Below are 16,565 nucleotides of genomic sequence, written 5' to 3' on the forward strand. Positions count from 1 at the left end.
AAATATCTACTGCTGTTTGCACAAGCTGGATACATGGAGGATATGCAGAACTCCCAAGCTTGAGTTTGCATCCAATCCAAAATGGTGTATTTGAATGCTTTAGCTTGAACTCAGCTGACACTGGGATGTTGCATCGGGCTTGGGGAGAGCACGGAGGACAAAGAGGAGTGATGACAGCCCAGAGAAAAGATGCTGAGAGAGGGTGGGGTAGTAGGAAAGGTGATTTCAGCCTGTGCCAGTGGAAGGGATGAAAGGAGAAAGAGGGAGAAGGGGAGAGAGAGCAAAAGCAAAGAAAGAGGTGTGATATAAAACCCAGGGTATGTGCAGTGCTCAAGCACACATACAGGCCTGTCCTCAGTGTTTGGGATGAAGCAGTTTGTATCTCCACAGCTCAGCTCACACCCTTTGCCTAGAAGCCAAAGAAGGAAAAACCCGGTTCTGCTTTAATTATCTCTCTTGAGCTTCAGCTAGGGAAGGGAGAGGCTAGGACATCCTACTCAAAGCGTACTGCTTGTTCAGGGCTTCAGATGCGTAACTGGGTGTGCAAATGCCGCGTGTTGGTGTTGGTGCGCTGACCTGCTTGGTGAGGATGCTTTGACAAACCTCCCACTGCCTGCGGCCGAGCCAGCACCTGGACGCAGCCTCTGGCTGTTCACACCTCCCTGCAATGAGCCGGGGCTACACACAGCTATATTTTCTCAACACTGACAAGGCTGGGTAAGCTGCAATTGAGTAGCTCCTCTGGTTTTGCCAGGAGTGAATCTGAATCTGTTATCTATCTGAGTGCCTGAATCTGTTATCCAGAGGGACTCACTCCAGACATCCTCGCATTGTAATTGATGTGCAGAGTCAGCGGAGTCAGGGGAGGACAACCTGCTTGTGGCTTCTCTTGCGTGATCTCTCTCCCTCCCGTCTTTGCCCTCAGCAGCTCCCTCACATAGCTGGGAGAGCACTCGTCTTTGCAGCTGTGTTGCCTTCCCACCTCTCCCATCTTTTGCTCCCTCAGTTGCTCTTTACCCTCCTCTTCCTTTGTCTCGCAGCCAAATGACTTGACTGTGAAACCTCCTGGGAGGGCTAGGCTGTAGGAGGAGAATGCATCAGAGAAGGAGATATAATATTAAGTCATCTTAGGAGCAACTTGTTAAAAACCTCAAGCTTCCCCTCTACTGGTTGCTTTGCCAGAGTAACATGCCTTTGCTCTCTCAGGGTCCGCTGAGGGCTGGTACTTGCCGGAGTGTGAGTTTTTAGACTTGCAGAGCGTTGACTTGGCTTAACCTGCGTATCCCACTGTAGCAGAAATGCCTGCAATGTGTGTTTTGGCTTTGGTGCGCTGCGTGCTCCGAGTTCATCTCTTCCCCCCTTCCGTTTTCCATTGTTGGAACAACAATCTTCTGCTGGATGCAGAGCGCAACCGGCCCTGTATTGTGGGGCCAAAACAAACTCTCTGCTAGCATGTTTTCCATCCTCCACAAGGTAAAATACCAGCGCTGAGAGCAGCTGACCCCCTGGTGGGAGTCTGTTGTCTGGAAATCCAATGACTGACTTCATGGGGCAAAACTTTGTCTCAAGCAATACTGCTGAGAAATGAATTTGCATCCTTTGGAGCTGGGGGATCAAAAGGTTTGGACCCGTGAGTGGGGGTGGCTTACCTTCGGAGGCCTGCAATGGTTCCCGACCGCCGCTGCCACCAAAGTGCAGCCTGATGCATTAAAACATCGCCAACGTTCTGGACTGCAAACCACAGCGTTGCAGCACTTGCTTTAACTGTCCTTTCCAAATGGACGGAAGCCTCTGAGAAGGTCAGAGCTGGGGACAGAAAGCTTTAGGGAGCCAGAGTCCCAAGTAGCTGCCACAATCGATTCAGCCCATATTTATGCCCCGATTTTGCAAGTCCAAGATATTCAAGGAAGGCTGTCGCCCAATACCTTACGCAAAATCTGTAACACACTCGCATCTGGCCTTGTATGAAATGGTAAGAAAAATATTTTCTGCTCCCGAACAGAGCGTGGAGTTTGAATCTTGTGTCTTTGGGGTTTTTTTGTTTTGTTTTGTTGGGGGGATTCACTTGCCTTTACTTTTTAAGGACTATTTCTCCTACTTCAACCACTAGAGCAAGTCCATGAATACTTGAATTACAAGCTTGGACGTACACGTTGACGAACACTTGCCAAAGTGAGGACATCTTTCTGAAAACAGAACTGGATACTTGTTATGGTCCTAACATTTAAGGACCAAATTTATGCCAGTTTGCCTCCTTAATCATAAACTTACAGATTAAATTGAAAATTTGAGAAAGCCGCCCATCAAACAGCTTTGAAGTTTAATTCCAGCTTTTAGAAGTTAAACTTTAATGCTTTTGGCATTCCATGGCCATATGCCTTATATTAGGCATTGGAGTTTTGGAAAAGTGACAAAAGCACAACTAAAATAGAAATGTTTCATTATTATAAACTCACTTTTCTGCTTTACAGAGGAGACCTGGGGAAAAAGTTTTGTTTGTTTTTTTGTCTTGCTAAAAAAACCTGTTTACCTCATATTTACTGTGAGTTTACTCCTGAAATATTAAAACACTGAAATCACAGAATACAAGAAAATGAAAGGTTAGAGACAGGAAGATGTCCAAAATAACGTGACTTTTAAAGAACCTGTTAATATACGGGGATTTGATTGTTTGGTGCTGGCTAATTCTTATTTATAGAAGCTAATGGATGATTTTCTAGTGCAAGAGAATTAATGTTTCTGGTAGCTGAGGGATGGAAGAGTTTTGCATCTCTTGCTGTGAGAAATCCAGCGGTCCCTTGGGATTAGAGAGTTTCTCCACAGCCGGGTGTCGTCTGCCTTCCTTAGTTGTATACACTTGAGTACTTCCTGGGGCTCATCTGCGAGGTCGCATTGGGACCAGAGGATGGTGGCAGAGATAGACTTCACAGACCTGAACAGCTCCTTGAAAGGAAATGGGTCTGGATGCTCACAGATAGAAGAGCAAGAGAATTACTGAGCATTAGCCAGGACAGAGGTTGTGTTACTGTCTTGAGAGAGAGAATGATGAAGTTTTGCTGGTATGGTCCATAGAAATGAATAGTTCTTAGAATACAATTTAGATTTTTTTTTTCTTCTACATTTTCTGTTCATAAAACTTGCAAAATATTGTTCAGAAATTTTGAAAATGCTGAATGATGCCACATGGAGATCTTGTCCTGGTGAATTGTCTCTAGCAGCCTGAGAGGAGGGTCACGGTCCTGGACTTCGAGGTAATGAAGTTCTTCAGAAGTTCATAGCCAGTTCCATTTGCATTTCACGTCATTTCCAGTGGACTCTTACCTGTGGAGCTTTTTGGCTTCTTGACTGGGTGAGCATATTTTTCAAGTCATGTTTCTGATACTGATGTTCACTTATGGCTGCTCATATTTTCCAAGTATCTTAAATTTCCTTACTTCACATGAAATTCTTTTCCATTAACCCTACAAAACACCAAAGAAGCATCAGCACCACTGAAGCAATTCAAGTGAATTCAAATATCTGCAAAACATTGTTTAAAACCCTTACCCAGGTCTAATACTTTGTGAAATTTAATGGAAGACAAACATTGTCAAGAAATCTCATATCTCACTACTCAATAAGTAGTTTATTTTAAGGAGCTCCTAGTAATGCAGTGGTGACATACAGGTACGTACTGCTAGAAGTTATCTCTGTGTCTTTATAGTTATAGGACTCGACTTTATATCACATAGTTTTGTCAGTAATGCTTCTAGTTTTCTTCTCTTTTAGTCCTAAATTTGCAGGTGTCCAGTCAGTTATGTATGAGGAGCAAATCAGTTCATAACCTAATAGTAAGTACTGTGATACAAATACAAATTTATACATTGCTCTGAAATGCCGAGACCTGTTTTCCATTTCCAAAATCAGTTAAAACTTCTAATCATGTTTCATATGTTTTATTTAAATCTCTAGCTATGTTTTATTACAAGACTTGGAAAAATATTTTGTAACAGTGCAATAGTTCTGATAATAAGTCAACCTAAGATATCATAGAAAAAAAAATTCTCAACCATTATCCTTCCCACCCAAACCTTTTCTTAGAAGCAGGATTAGAAATTTTTAATGGCATTTTACTCCCGCTATTGCCAAAGAGATTTTTATCATTGACTTGAAGGGAAGCAATATTTAACCCCTTAATTTTTGCATTAGCAGAGAGGAGTAGTTCAGTCATTAGTGGATCTGGGACTGAAATGCAGTTGTTATAAATAAGCCCAGTTCCATTTAACCTGAATTGAGCAGCTCCCAGTTCACCTCAGTTGAGGTTCTCATCCTCTGCTTGCACCCCTGTGCCCCCAAATCTCTGCTCAGGTGCAACCATGATGCAATGAAAAAAAATAATCCACTGATTATAAAGAAATTGTTACACTCTGCTGCAGGCAATGCACAGGCTGAAACGCCATAGTCATGGCCCTGACACAATGCCGACGGGAAGCCAGGAGCTGTCAGAATTTCAATAACGTGTCTGTGCATTTCCAGCGCTCATTGCATTCCCTTCTCCTGGTCTGTTCTTTCCCTATCCCTACGGAGCAAATGCATCCTCTCAACAGACCTGCCTGTACAAAAAGTGTAATAAGTAAATAAATGAGGAAAGTTTCAGAGTCAGAAATCTCCTTCAAAACCTTATGGAAGGAGATATATTTTGGAGCATGAAGACCACTCTGGACCATTGAGGTCCCTTGTGCAGCTCTCCTTTCTACTCTGAAAGGTTTGTTCCTTTCCTTTTTCTGAAATGATTTGCTAATGCCCTTCTCATCCTCTGTGTACCCGCCAGTTCTTCTCACAGATGTTGCTTAAAATGAAGCATTTACAAGGTGCGATTGACCAGGTTTAGGTCTGAAATTTAGTCCACTGCATTTAAAAAATTTAAGAGTTGTGCTCTCTTTTGTGCCTGCAAAATTGTATCAACTCAAGTGCAAATTAGATAAATTCAGGACACCAGTTCTCATCTGAATTTCAGCCTTACCTGAAAGCATCAAATCGTTATCTACACTTCTGCTGTGGGAGCTCAATGTAGGCTGCAATATCTGTCCAAGGAGCTGGATATGTAGCAGGGTTAACTCCTCCTGAACTGGGTCTGATCGACTTGCCTGTGGTCATGCAAGGTGGCTGTAACATGTCTACATATTGAGTTGTGGTCTCCTGACAGGCAGTCCAGTGCTGTAACCGTGATACCATCCTTTTGAGCAGATTGCTGTGTCTTTTTTTCACTTATGGACCCACAAAACATTACCAGTGGAGATGAGGATTCCCGTATAAATGTGAGCCTGTGAGAATGGGCTTGATCTTCACAACAACCTTTGCAGACTTTTTGGATGTGCATCTATAACTCCCTTCAGCTTGAAATGTTCAATGGTTTATTTGAAACCAGTTGCGTACTTTTTATCTTTGTCTTTAAGGAAATGTTTTCCTTTCTTCAGTGAACACAACAAAATCGCAATCATTAATAAACACTTAACAAAAGCAAAAATATCCCCAAAATCCTCATCCATAGCCAGTCATTCCAAGCAACCTTTTCTTTTAGACATACCACTTCTACAGCCTCTTTGTCAGGGCTTTTTTTTTCCCCAGATTCAGTCTTCAGATTAAGCTGGGACTCCTTTGTGTTGTGGTCCCACCTTGCAGCTCTGCCACATGGTGCATGGGAGTGCAGCAGCGAACAGCTTCTGCCTGGAAGCGTGTGGACCTTTCTTTGACTGGAGCAATTTTTATTCACAGGTGAGTGCCCTGTGTAATGGTGTGTGTACGGTGGAGTGAAACATCTTATCTTCATCCCTTACTTTTGTCCATTTTTGCTTGCTTCAGAACTTGATAATGATTGCAAAGCAGCAGCTGGGGAAACAGGCGCATCTCTTGAGTAATATGAGGAGGATTTTAAGCGTTGCTAAAATCAAAAGAAGCTACGGGCCAATCTCAAAGAACTCCCCTGCAAAACTTCAAATGGCCAGTAGGAACTAAAATGGCCATTTCTTCCAGCAACTTGCAGTCCTGCTTGTGTATAATCATGCTTACAGGTATCATCATGCTCAGAGGGAAAAGTCCCACTCATAGGAGTGTTAGTAAACCAAGTAAGTCAAGGAGTGTGGAGAAAGCTAATATCTTTTATTTGACAAACTAATCTCAGTTGTGGGTGGGGAGACAAGCTTTCAGGTATTCAAGCCCGTTGTCAGGTCTGAGACAGCACACTGGTTTTCTGGTTGCAGGTCTCCAATTTAGCATTGATCGTGTCTGATCCTACCTCAGGGGATAAAACCACTACCAGAAGCTGCACGTCTCTTTTAGTGGGCCTTTCTACTGGAAACACAGTTCTTTTCTTCCATTAAATTCTTTAAGAATGAGGAATTATTCACAGCTGCTGGATTTATGAACTGGGCACAGCAACTGCACACACTGTATAGCCTAAAAATGAAGCTAACTTTGACTTTCAGTTTGTTTCTTAGCAAATTGGCCATGTGTATTCCCGGCAGGATTGCTGGAGAGAAACAGTGTCCACTGTATTCTAGCTCAGTGTAATCTGCATTTCTAATTAAGGCTATTCGCAAGTCCACTTATCTGACATGTGCAAAGAGCAAATAATAAAGCAATGAGAAAATAGCAATCTGCAATGAAACCTTTGTTTTAAAATTCCTTCTTTTATCTCTCTCTCATATAAATGTCGAGTCCAGATAGCACAAAGGATGCCTTGACCATGGTACTCACTGCTGCAGAGGGTTGTGGCACTTTTGGTTGTTCTGATCTGCTTTCCATCTCCAGACTTCATCTTTAGGGAGTTACCCATTTGGACACTGAGCGTTTGATCAGAAATGGCTCTGTGTGCTTCTAGATCCTATTGATTTAGGGTAGTTCAGCACCTTGCAGGCTGGGCCTGCTGCTGCAACTTGGCATTTATTCAGCTTAATGATCCTTTCCACTTGGAGTCCTGCATGGTTGATTCAAGGGCTGAGCTGAAGCACAACCACGTTCAAAACCAGAGCTTCCTAAATTGCTCACTTGTGAGGTCTCCAGTCTTTGGTATCTCTTACCTCTTTTGGAAGGAGAGATTGATTTTGAAACTTCTAAACCAGCTTACACTTTCAGCCTTTCTTCTCATCACTTGACACATTTTGCAAACACCCTCTGCTTTCACCCAGCTTAAGCCTCACTTAGAAGCTGAGCTTCTTTCACCCACCTTGCCGCCCTTCTTGCTTGGTCAGTTGATTTTGGCTCTGGTGTTTGCTGACAAGGTACCGCACTCTCAGTGAAGCCCCAGGCTGGGTGAGATAGTCATCCAGTCTGCCCCACTGATTAGGCTGGTTACCTCTGATTTGGGAACTGCTTAGAAGATGGGAGAACATTGAGTGGAAACCAAATCTCCAAAGGTATGAATTATCAAGAGAAAGGTTAAACCCACCTCCCTGGGCTGTGGGTTGCTGATAATTCCTCTGAGGGTTTATCAAACGAAGCTGCTCTGGGCCAAAATTTAATTTAATTGGAAAACAGTCTCCAATAGCATTTTGCTTATCCTTTCAATTTTCAATACAGGAAAATGCTTTAATGGGTTTAAACTCCACATTTCATCAACTTGCCTAGAGAAACCGAGGCTGTCTTTTCATTTTTTTTTTTTCTATACAAATGTAAACCGGAGGTAAATTTTACTGTTTCTTTTCAGGTTTACATTTCCAATGCTGAGAGAATACAAGCCTCGAAGGTGCATTGGCAGAGGAGTACTCTGAGACACCACAACCTCCCTGTGCATCCATCGGTTGGATTTAGAGGAGAGTTCATTTTGGGGTTTGGTTTAGCTCTTGAGACTTCTACTGTTGCTGTCAATAAAGGCACAACCTGCAACATTAGATCACAGTTTCACTCCACAGAGCTTTTCTCCTGTGACAAATTTTTATAAAACCCCACTACTCAGTCCTTCTCAAGTACATAATCTAACATGGCGTATCCCCAGTGTTCAGAAGTTGTGACAGGCTTGTCTAAATCATGGATTGCTTTAAAAAAGCAAAAGAATTTAAAGCTCTGTGGGGCTATTTTTAGGCTCCCTCTCACTGCTGAACCTTTAGCAGTCCCTTCTTTCTATTTTTCACGATTTCTCCACTGTTCTCATACTAAGATGTTCATACTGTTTCTTGCTTTTAGAAGCCAGTGCTAAAAAAAATATATTAAAAAAAATCAAAATATCATAAGACTTGTGATATATAACCACAAGACTTGGCAATACTTCATTTTCCTTCAAATTTAGCGTCTTCTTTTCATACACAGGTTTTCTCAGATTTCTTTTGCTTGAGGAAGCATCCTGGAGCTTCGATTTTGCTGGGCATAATATAGAAAAAAGAAGAGAGGAACAGTGGGCCATTGCTACGGTTGGGAAACCTAATTTTTATCTCAGTCCATCAGTGAGTCAATGCGGGATGGATAGAAGAGCTTGCTCTTGTGACCAGATGGAGGAAAGCTAGAACTGGGATGTGTAATCTGAGAGCTCTTTTCCATGAAGAGACAGGAAACGTAACTGGAGGGAAGCATTCAGAAAAGAGGTAAATAATCTGTGCAGTGGTTAATCTTTGTCCTGTTTAGGCTGTTTTGTCTATTCGTTATTGTATTGCTCTGCTCATCCTTCTTTTTTGTTGGAACCAAGGTGTACCACGCACATCGCCGTTTATACCTTTCACACTTTCCACTACCTCTGGTCTTTAGCACTACAATTTGCAGAACCGCTTGGTGAACAGGATGAGAGACAGATCCATTTCAGTCATTTCTCACTTTCTACCTCTTTCCGTGGGTTAAAATTCAGCAGGATCTTGTCCCTGGTATGATTCATAGCCTGGAAGACAAGAACACAGCTGGGGGCTGCAGTATGCAACAGGTATCAGAAGGAAGGGAGATACTTTATGCTGCTGTTGTCACCAAAAATAGATCTGTAAGACCGATGATAGAAACCCTCAAGATTAAATACAAATAAGAAAGAGCAGAGGTGAATCTTACTTTTTTGCTAGCTGCAGAGGAATAAATGTTATGGACGTACATGCGTTTCACAGATAATCCCAGCCTGTGATATGCAGCCTTTATTTTCAATATAATCTTAAAATAATGCATGTAAAATGAGAACTTCCTGCTTCTCCCAGTCCTTGCAGAGGCCCAAACCAAGACATCTCATCTGTGACCCTTGGGCTAGGAAGATCAGACCCGAGCAAGTCTCACCTACTGCGTGAGAACAGTGACAACCCACCTCCCTCGCCCATCGCAGGCTGTGAAAATGAATACAAGGGGTAAAGCGCTTTGAGATCCTCAGATTGGGAAAGGTCAGGAGGGCGTCGCCGTCTCTTTCAGGAGCTCCAACACCAAGGGGAAAAATAAATCACACAAAGCTTAAATAGGAAACCGCAGCTGCTGTCAGATTAAATCTGTTACAAGTGCATTCCACTGCGTCGCTGAACAGTGTTTTATTTCACACCTCAAAATGTGAGGCCCTGTGCCACGGACTTGCTCCTTTTTCCCTATTCCCCCTAGATGACTTAACAAGCTGAAAGTGCAGCTGGAAATTAATGCTTCCTGTCTTTTTAAATAATGTGACTTTGAAATCCCGGTATTTAATGCGTTGGCATTTAACATGCCACAATATTTCAGTTACTTTGCGCTGGTTGGGGTGCAGAAGTGTTATTACAGCTGTTCTGAAATTCTGACAAAGAGGTGCATTTCTCTCTTTTTTTTTTTTTTTTTCCCCTCCACTATGTCCCACCATAATTGCTTTTTGCCGCATCTCTGAACCGTAACCATGGCGATCCGCCACATTCATCAGAGGACCCTCTTGTTGTTTTGCTTGTGTGAATGTAAGAAGGGGGAAAAAATAAAAAAAAAAAAAGAAGAAAAAGAAAAAAGAAAGAGTGGGCATAAAATATTTGCAGAACTTTCAAAAAAAGCAGATTTTTCTTTTTTTCCTCTCTCTTTTTTTTTTCTTTTCTTTTTTTCTTTGCCTAATGACAGAAGCTGTATTGGAGAAGTGGCCTGGCCAAAACACCAAGGACTTTTTCATAGCCTAAAAGAGGGAGAGGAGAGGAGCCTGGTTGTGGAGGTGTCGGTCTTTCTGGAAAACGGACTTAGATAACTGGAGCTTTCAAGCCATTCCCCCCTGAAAGGAGAAATTGTGCAGAAGGGGCAGGAAAGGTTGACCCTTTCCATTTTTGTCTGATGACAAACTGGTCCTTGTTTGGAGAACAAGTTCATGCAGAACATCATTACCATATTAAAGTCATGCCGTTTCTGACTGGGGAAGGAGAAACCGCCTGGTTTTGGACAAAGATTTGGAGCTGTCCCTTTCTGGGTTTGCTGGGTACATGGTCTGCTACTCATGCCATGGGCGGTGAGGAAGGAGAGATGTTGAAACCACTGGCTGCGGTGGGGCAGGCAGGAGTAGAAGGGGAAAGGGAATGTTCTTGCTCTGAGATGTTTTTCAACATCTGGCACCTTGGTATACTTCTCTTTCACTGTTTCAAAAAGCTTTGAAAATCAGCCTGGAGACTTTCATGTTGAGGGACTTGGGCAGTTCATCTTTTCTCAGTCTGTTCATGTCCTGGAGCTGCTTAGAAGGGATGGGCAAGCTTCCCGATGTTCAAAGTGTCCTTTGATCAGCTTTACCTGCCCAGAGTAGCAATTCCAATCCATCACTCACTGTTGGTGGATTCTCCAGGACACAAGGAAAGAAAAGCCAGCAGTGGTCGTTAGAGGGTCTGCCTGGGATCCCATAGTGCGGAGCACGGGCATGGTACGATTTCCACTGTTCAGTCCATCAGGTGAGATGGCTGGGGACGAGGGTTTTGTGCCCTGTAGAACCTGACTGCTCTTTCCTGAGGAACGCTAGGAGTCACTCTACGTGTATTCAGGCAGCATGATTTAGCTGTAGAAGAGATTTGTGCTCCTGTAGAGGTAATACGGCTTATTTCCACGGAGTAGAAACAACTAAGTGATATTATTTTACTATCCTTTTACATGACAGCCAGGAACAGAGTGATGAAGCAGCTTTGCTCTGGATCCTATGGCAGCACTCACCAGATGATCTTGAGAGATTCCCCAAATGTCCTTGCTGTGGCAATCATCTGTGGCAGTACCTGATTGTCTTATAAAGCAGTAGCTCTTGACATAAAGTCTCATCTGAATTAATAATTATATGTGCCAAGGCTGCAAGTTGTTTTAATCAGGGACTAGGCTTTGTTTTGGCTTTGCAGCATTTGGCACAGGGGCTCTGGTCTCTAGGACTTCAGTGCAGCAACAGGCTGATACAATTCACCCCAAAGTCCAGTTTGAAACTCCTTCACTCGGAGTCCTCTTGTGTCCCTGCTCTGCAACGGCTGATAGCACTCATCAGCAATGATTGTGGAGCTGTGGCAATTAGAGGGGCTTCTGCCCTTCCTCATTTGCTCTCCCGCAGCCAGCTAAACCGCTGCCCTCTCTACCTTCCTCACTAGCAGTGCTGGTGGATCAAAGCCTATGTGCAAGCTGCGAATGCCCCAGTTCACAGGTTGGGATCTCAGTACACATCCAGCCTGTGTCAGTGGTTTCAGCCAGCTCGCTGGACCATGTATGGTGCTGGTCGAGGCAGGGGCACACATCTCCTCCTGCCATCAGCACAGAAACCCTAGAGGAGGAAGGTTCCTCAGGCAAAGCTACTTATTGATGTGCCTCAGCATGGGCATTTGCTGGCGAGGCAGAGCCACCAGAGCATTGCTCAGTGACCTGAGAGGTATTTGGTTGGAAAATGTCTGGTTTTGTTCTCGTCTGAGAACCATTTGATCCATCCCCAAAGATGCAGCATAGCAAAGGCCCTGGGGCCCTTCCATGGGTGACAATGGATACACTGGGGTCTGTAGAGCAAACCGGGTTGTCTATGAGTCAAAAAGTCTGAGAGACCCATTTCTAGGTGGGATTGTCAATATAGAATAACAAAGCAAAAAGCACTCCAGGGTAAATGTTATCAGTGATTATTTTTAACTTTATTTTTACTGTTTCTGATGTGTTCTTCAATCTGTCTTGTTGATGTTTGTTTTTCCATTTGTGATAAGGGTCATATGTCATGCCTCCCTTGCATCAGGTGCTGTACAACCGTGTACTGTCCTTCCCCCAGACAGTTCACAAAGTCTTTCTCTGTGGATGGGTTCTCACTGGCACTGCAGTCTCACTCACTGAGTTGTACATTCCCTTTAACAGGAGTTTCTTTAGAGGATGTAGGACTCCTTATTTCTCTTCCCAAAAGCAATGAAGAGGTATGAACCTCCTTATTGGAAATAAAACGAGACATAAAAAGCCCAATTTCCAAAAGCCCAGTTTCAAAATATTTTCCATAATCAAAATTCTCAGCTATTCATAATAATTAGCAACACCTCAAAACTGAATGATTTGGATATTTAGTACAGTGAAGCCTATTTGTCCTTGGGTTCTTTTCATGATTTCTGCTCCATTTTCACACATAAGGAAAATGAACTTCTTCCACACTGCCTAAAAACCTGGGACCTAAGTGGTAATCTCAAAATATCTTTCCAGATATTTATCAACCATAATGTACAACTTCCAAAATACTCAACTTCTCTGCTAAATTCAAAAGAAGTGTTTCTCTATGGAAGAATGTTGTGGATGCATGCTGTTTGCAGTGTGCAATCAGAGGACAAAGGTAGAACCTTTTTTATGAGCAGGACCTGCACTAAAGGCTATTCCAACCATGTTTGATTAGGGATTCACTAAGTATATGTCTGCAGCTGTAGAAACCTATTTGTGAAAATTTTATATAAAGCTACTCACACTAAATAAACTGAAGCAGGGTAAATTAAGTGGTGATGAGCAAAAAGTAAACCAGCAACTTTTCACTGAAGAACTGTCTTGACTTTTTTTTCAAGGAAAATAGCACAGTGAAAGAACTATGTAAGGTCCCACTGGACCATGTAAGGTCCAGCCTGTGAGGCTGCAGGAGCTTTGGGAATGCAACATCTCCTCATCTCAAGCAAAAGGGCCACAGCATCAGCTGGGCTCTGGAGCTACTTGTCAAACCGTGTATCCTACAATCCTGAGGTGCTGATTTAAACTTAGCTTTTTTTTCCCCTAGATTTGAGCAATGCCCAGAGTTTTCAGTCTTCTGCAGATGAAAAACAATAAACAGGTTCTCCAGGAATGAGTCTTGGTGGGGCTAGAAAGGTGCGCTTTCCATATTGCCAATCTCTGAGTGAATTGCTCTGGTATAAGGTAGGTTCTGAGTCACAAATGAATTTTTTTTTTTTTTTTGGTAGCTCTCTATTTTGGTTGTTACGGCTGAACGCAAAACGGGGCTCAACGGGGCCATTCGGTGGAGCTGCCATAGGCAGACGAAGCTGTTTGAGGTTTCCTCAGAGCAGCATTGCAGCAGTCTGTGTGATGAGCACCAGAAACAGTAATGCCACGTAGAGCAAATGGAACTTGGAGCCGAAAATTAAATATTTTTAATTAAAATCCACATCTGCAAGCCACTCGCTGGGAGCCAGGGTTTGGCTGCTAAATTATGCTGACACTCTGGGATCACCAGTGTCAGAGATGGTAATCCCAGAGAGGCAGCCAGCAGATCTCGCTGGTTAATATTTAAAAAGCTGCTGGCACCTGATGGAGACCATCTTGTGAAATACTCCATCAAGGCTGATTGTTTCTGCTTGTGAGTAGTGTCATATGTGGGTAGCTTAGCTGTCCCTTGTCTATGGGGCAAGCCTGGCCTTGATGCAGGTTCCAAGAAGTCTTTAAGCTGTTTCAATTCAATGGCCACTGAATTTGGTGTTATGCCAGCAATGTGCCATGAGCTCAAATGAGGCCATCCCCTAATGGGATTCTTCTAAGAACCCCTAATGGGTTCTTCTAAATCGCTCCGGCTGCTCTTTCAGTGGCCATGGATAACATCTCTTGACCACTCTGTCTTCTCTCCCAAATATTTTTAGGCAGGAGGAGGCTGAGGAGAGATGGCTAATGCACTGCTAGGGTTACGAGCTGGAGGTTTGTCCCACATGCCCTGTGCGTCCCACTCCGCTGCTGGCTCGCGCCCTTCCACTGCCCCAGCTGCTGCATCGGCCGCCTTGCAGCCGTGACCACAGCATCGCCCCGAGCAGCAGTTTTGTCTCTGTGTGGTATGAAGAGACACTCTGGGGCTGGAAAAACATGCCAGGAGAGGTTTCAGTTCATCATATTGTTTTGCTGTTAACGGAATAACTCTGAATCAATCTCTCACAATCCTTCCTAATGCAGCTACGGAGGCAGGGAAGAGCTGAGGTAGAGTTAATTACATTCCTCTGCACCACCCTGTGTATGTTATAGGCCGTGAGAGAAAGGGTTTGAAGCCTTTTAGCAATAATTTCAAAGCCAGAGAGTAGATCAGCATGTTTATACCTGGTTAATATGCCTCAGCTCTCATCAGCATTTAGCAACCCCCTACCCTGTCTTTACTGCTGTGTTGGTTTTCTATGCAAATGGATCTAATAGTATGTTTTTCATTAAAAACAAACAACAATAAAACTTGTATCCTAACATCGTTTAGCAGGAAAGCAATAATGTCAAGTGGCAGATTAAGAAAGAGGTGCCAGAAATGTTTTAGAAAGGCTTTTGGGAAGAGAAAAGTTGGAGCTTTCTGTTCAGCTCCTAAATTTCAGATTTGGTGTTTAAGTTTGTGTCTGCTTAAAGGGAGAAACGGGTGGTAAGAGAGCGCTAAGAATTTACAGACTTCAGACTTGAAGATCTCTGCAAGACAAAAGCTTGTCACCCTCATATATCTTCCCAATCAGTTGGGAAACAAGACTTAATCAGTTGAGACGGTCTGAGCAAACAGGGTTATCTTTCAGCTGGCGGGAGAAGCCAGCCCGCCTCGGAGAAAGGCTGCTGTCAGCGCCACGGAGGAGGCGATGAAACGCGAATGGTCAGGTTCACTTTTGTTTAAAATCAATTTCATTTGCTCTAACACAACCTGGTTGTGTTTGTATTTTCAGTAATGACTGGGAATAATTAATTCTCCTTCATTTAACAGATCCCTCGCTCTCTCATCACTCGAAAGAAACCCCCAAATTATGTTAAAAAATGACTTTGACAACAAATTAACTCAAGATTTTAAACTAGTTGTCAGTGTCCCTTTAAGTCAAATCCTCTTTCCACTTATAGCACAGATGCATGAAAGAGGAGGTTGCTGTTCCTGAGCGAGCACGGAGGAAGATTGAGTTGTGCGTGGGAGGACAGAACAGGAGAACACTCCAGTTACTTGGACCACTCCTCCAGCAAAATTATTAAGTATTGTTAGAAAGTACTTTGCAGGGGAAGAAAAAAAGTTAATCTTCTAAGCATAGTCGAATGATGGGGCTGAGCTGGCAATAACAATAATTAAGGAAAAAAAAAATCTTTATTTGAAAAGGTTGGCTAATTTTCTCCACTATTCAGCCTTATTCTGGGGAAACAGGAGATAGCGTTTTTGTCACTGTTTCCAAACTGGATAAATCACCCAATCTACAAGCCATAACAAATCCTTCTTCTGTTCCAGCTCTTTCTGAAGTTATTTTTCCTCCAGAGAGGGAGAATTGCAGCCCCAAACTTGATTCAGAAGGGTCCAGGATATTCAAGCCTTCAAAGGTCATTCAGACACAAACTAAGATAGACCATGTAGCAAGCATGTGGGGACTGAGCTAAAAATGAAATCTAGGTAGTACAAATACCCAGAAGAATTTTCTTTCCATTTTCTATTTTGCCCCATCACTCATATGTTGTACTATTGAGTTACCTAAAGAAATAAAGCATGTTTATGTTATCTAGGTATATTCAGCAAACTTTATTCCACTCCCAAGAGTTCATCCATCAGTTCCAGCCTCCATCTGACATGGGGACATGTGGATCTGTAAGTATATCACTGCATCTTTCTACACCCTGTTCCTCATGATGGCCGATCAGCAATACTTCAAAGAAAGGCCAAAACTGAACTCGGACAAACCCCATAAGCCTGCCAGAAGACAAAAAGTGTGAGGGGGAGATAAATCCTTCTTGCTCTCCAGAAGTAACCACAGAAACCTGATGCATAAGATAAATACAATGCAAATAAAGAGCAATCCAGTCTCCTTTCAACCCTTTGGGGATATACTGGCACGCAGGATTCATGTCTCCTTGGAATACAATCCCTTTCGAAGGCTTATCAAATTCCAGTTCAGATTCCTTACTATAACTGCTTAATTTTAGAAAACCATAACAGAGTTTCAATGCTCAAATAATCAATACTTGTACTTTAATTTTCATGGTAAGATTATTCATGGCCGATCTATAATTAACTGATCTAGTTCCAATAGTATCCTTCAACTTAAATAATCTCTTTCTTTATTGTTCCCCTGGCCCCAGCTTCCTGAATCCTGAATACATTTAAGAAGTGTCATCATAACCTCTTTTAATCTTTAGCTGTTTAAATAAGACAAAGTCCCTTAACCTCTTCATAAGGGAGCCATTGCACTCCTGTCATGTACTTATACCCTTCTCCGTACTTGTCCCAGTAAGGTGGTGGTTCTTAAATACAGGTACCAGAA

This window comes from Mycteria americana, chromosome 6 (genome assembly GCF_035582795.1).
Source record: "Mycteria americana isolate JAX WOST 10 ecotype Jacksonville Zoo and Gardens chromosome 6, USCA_MyAme_1.0, whole genome shotgun sequence".
Lineage (NCBI taxonomy): Eukaryota > Metazoa > Chordata > Aves > Ciconiiformes > Ciconiidae > Mycteria > Mycteria americana.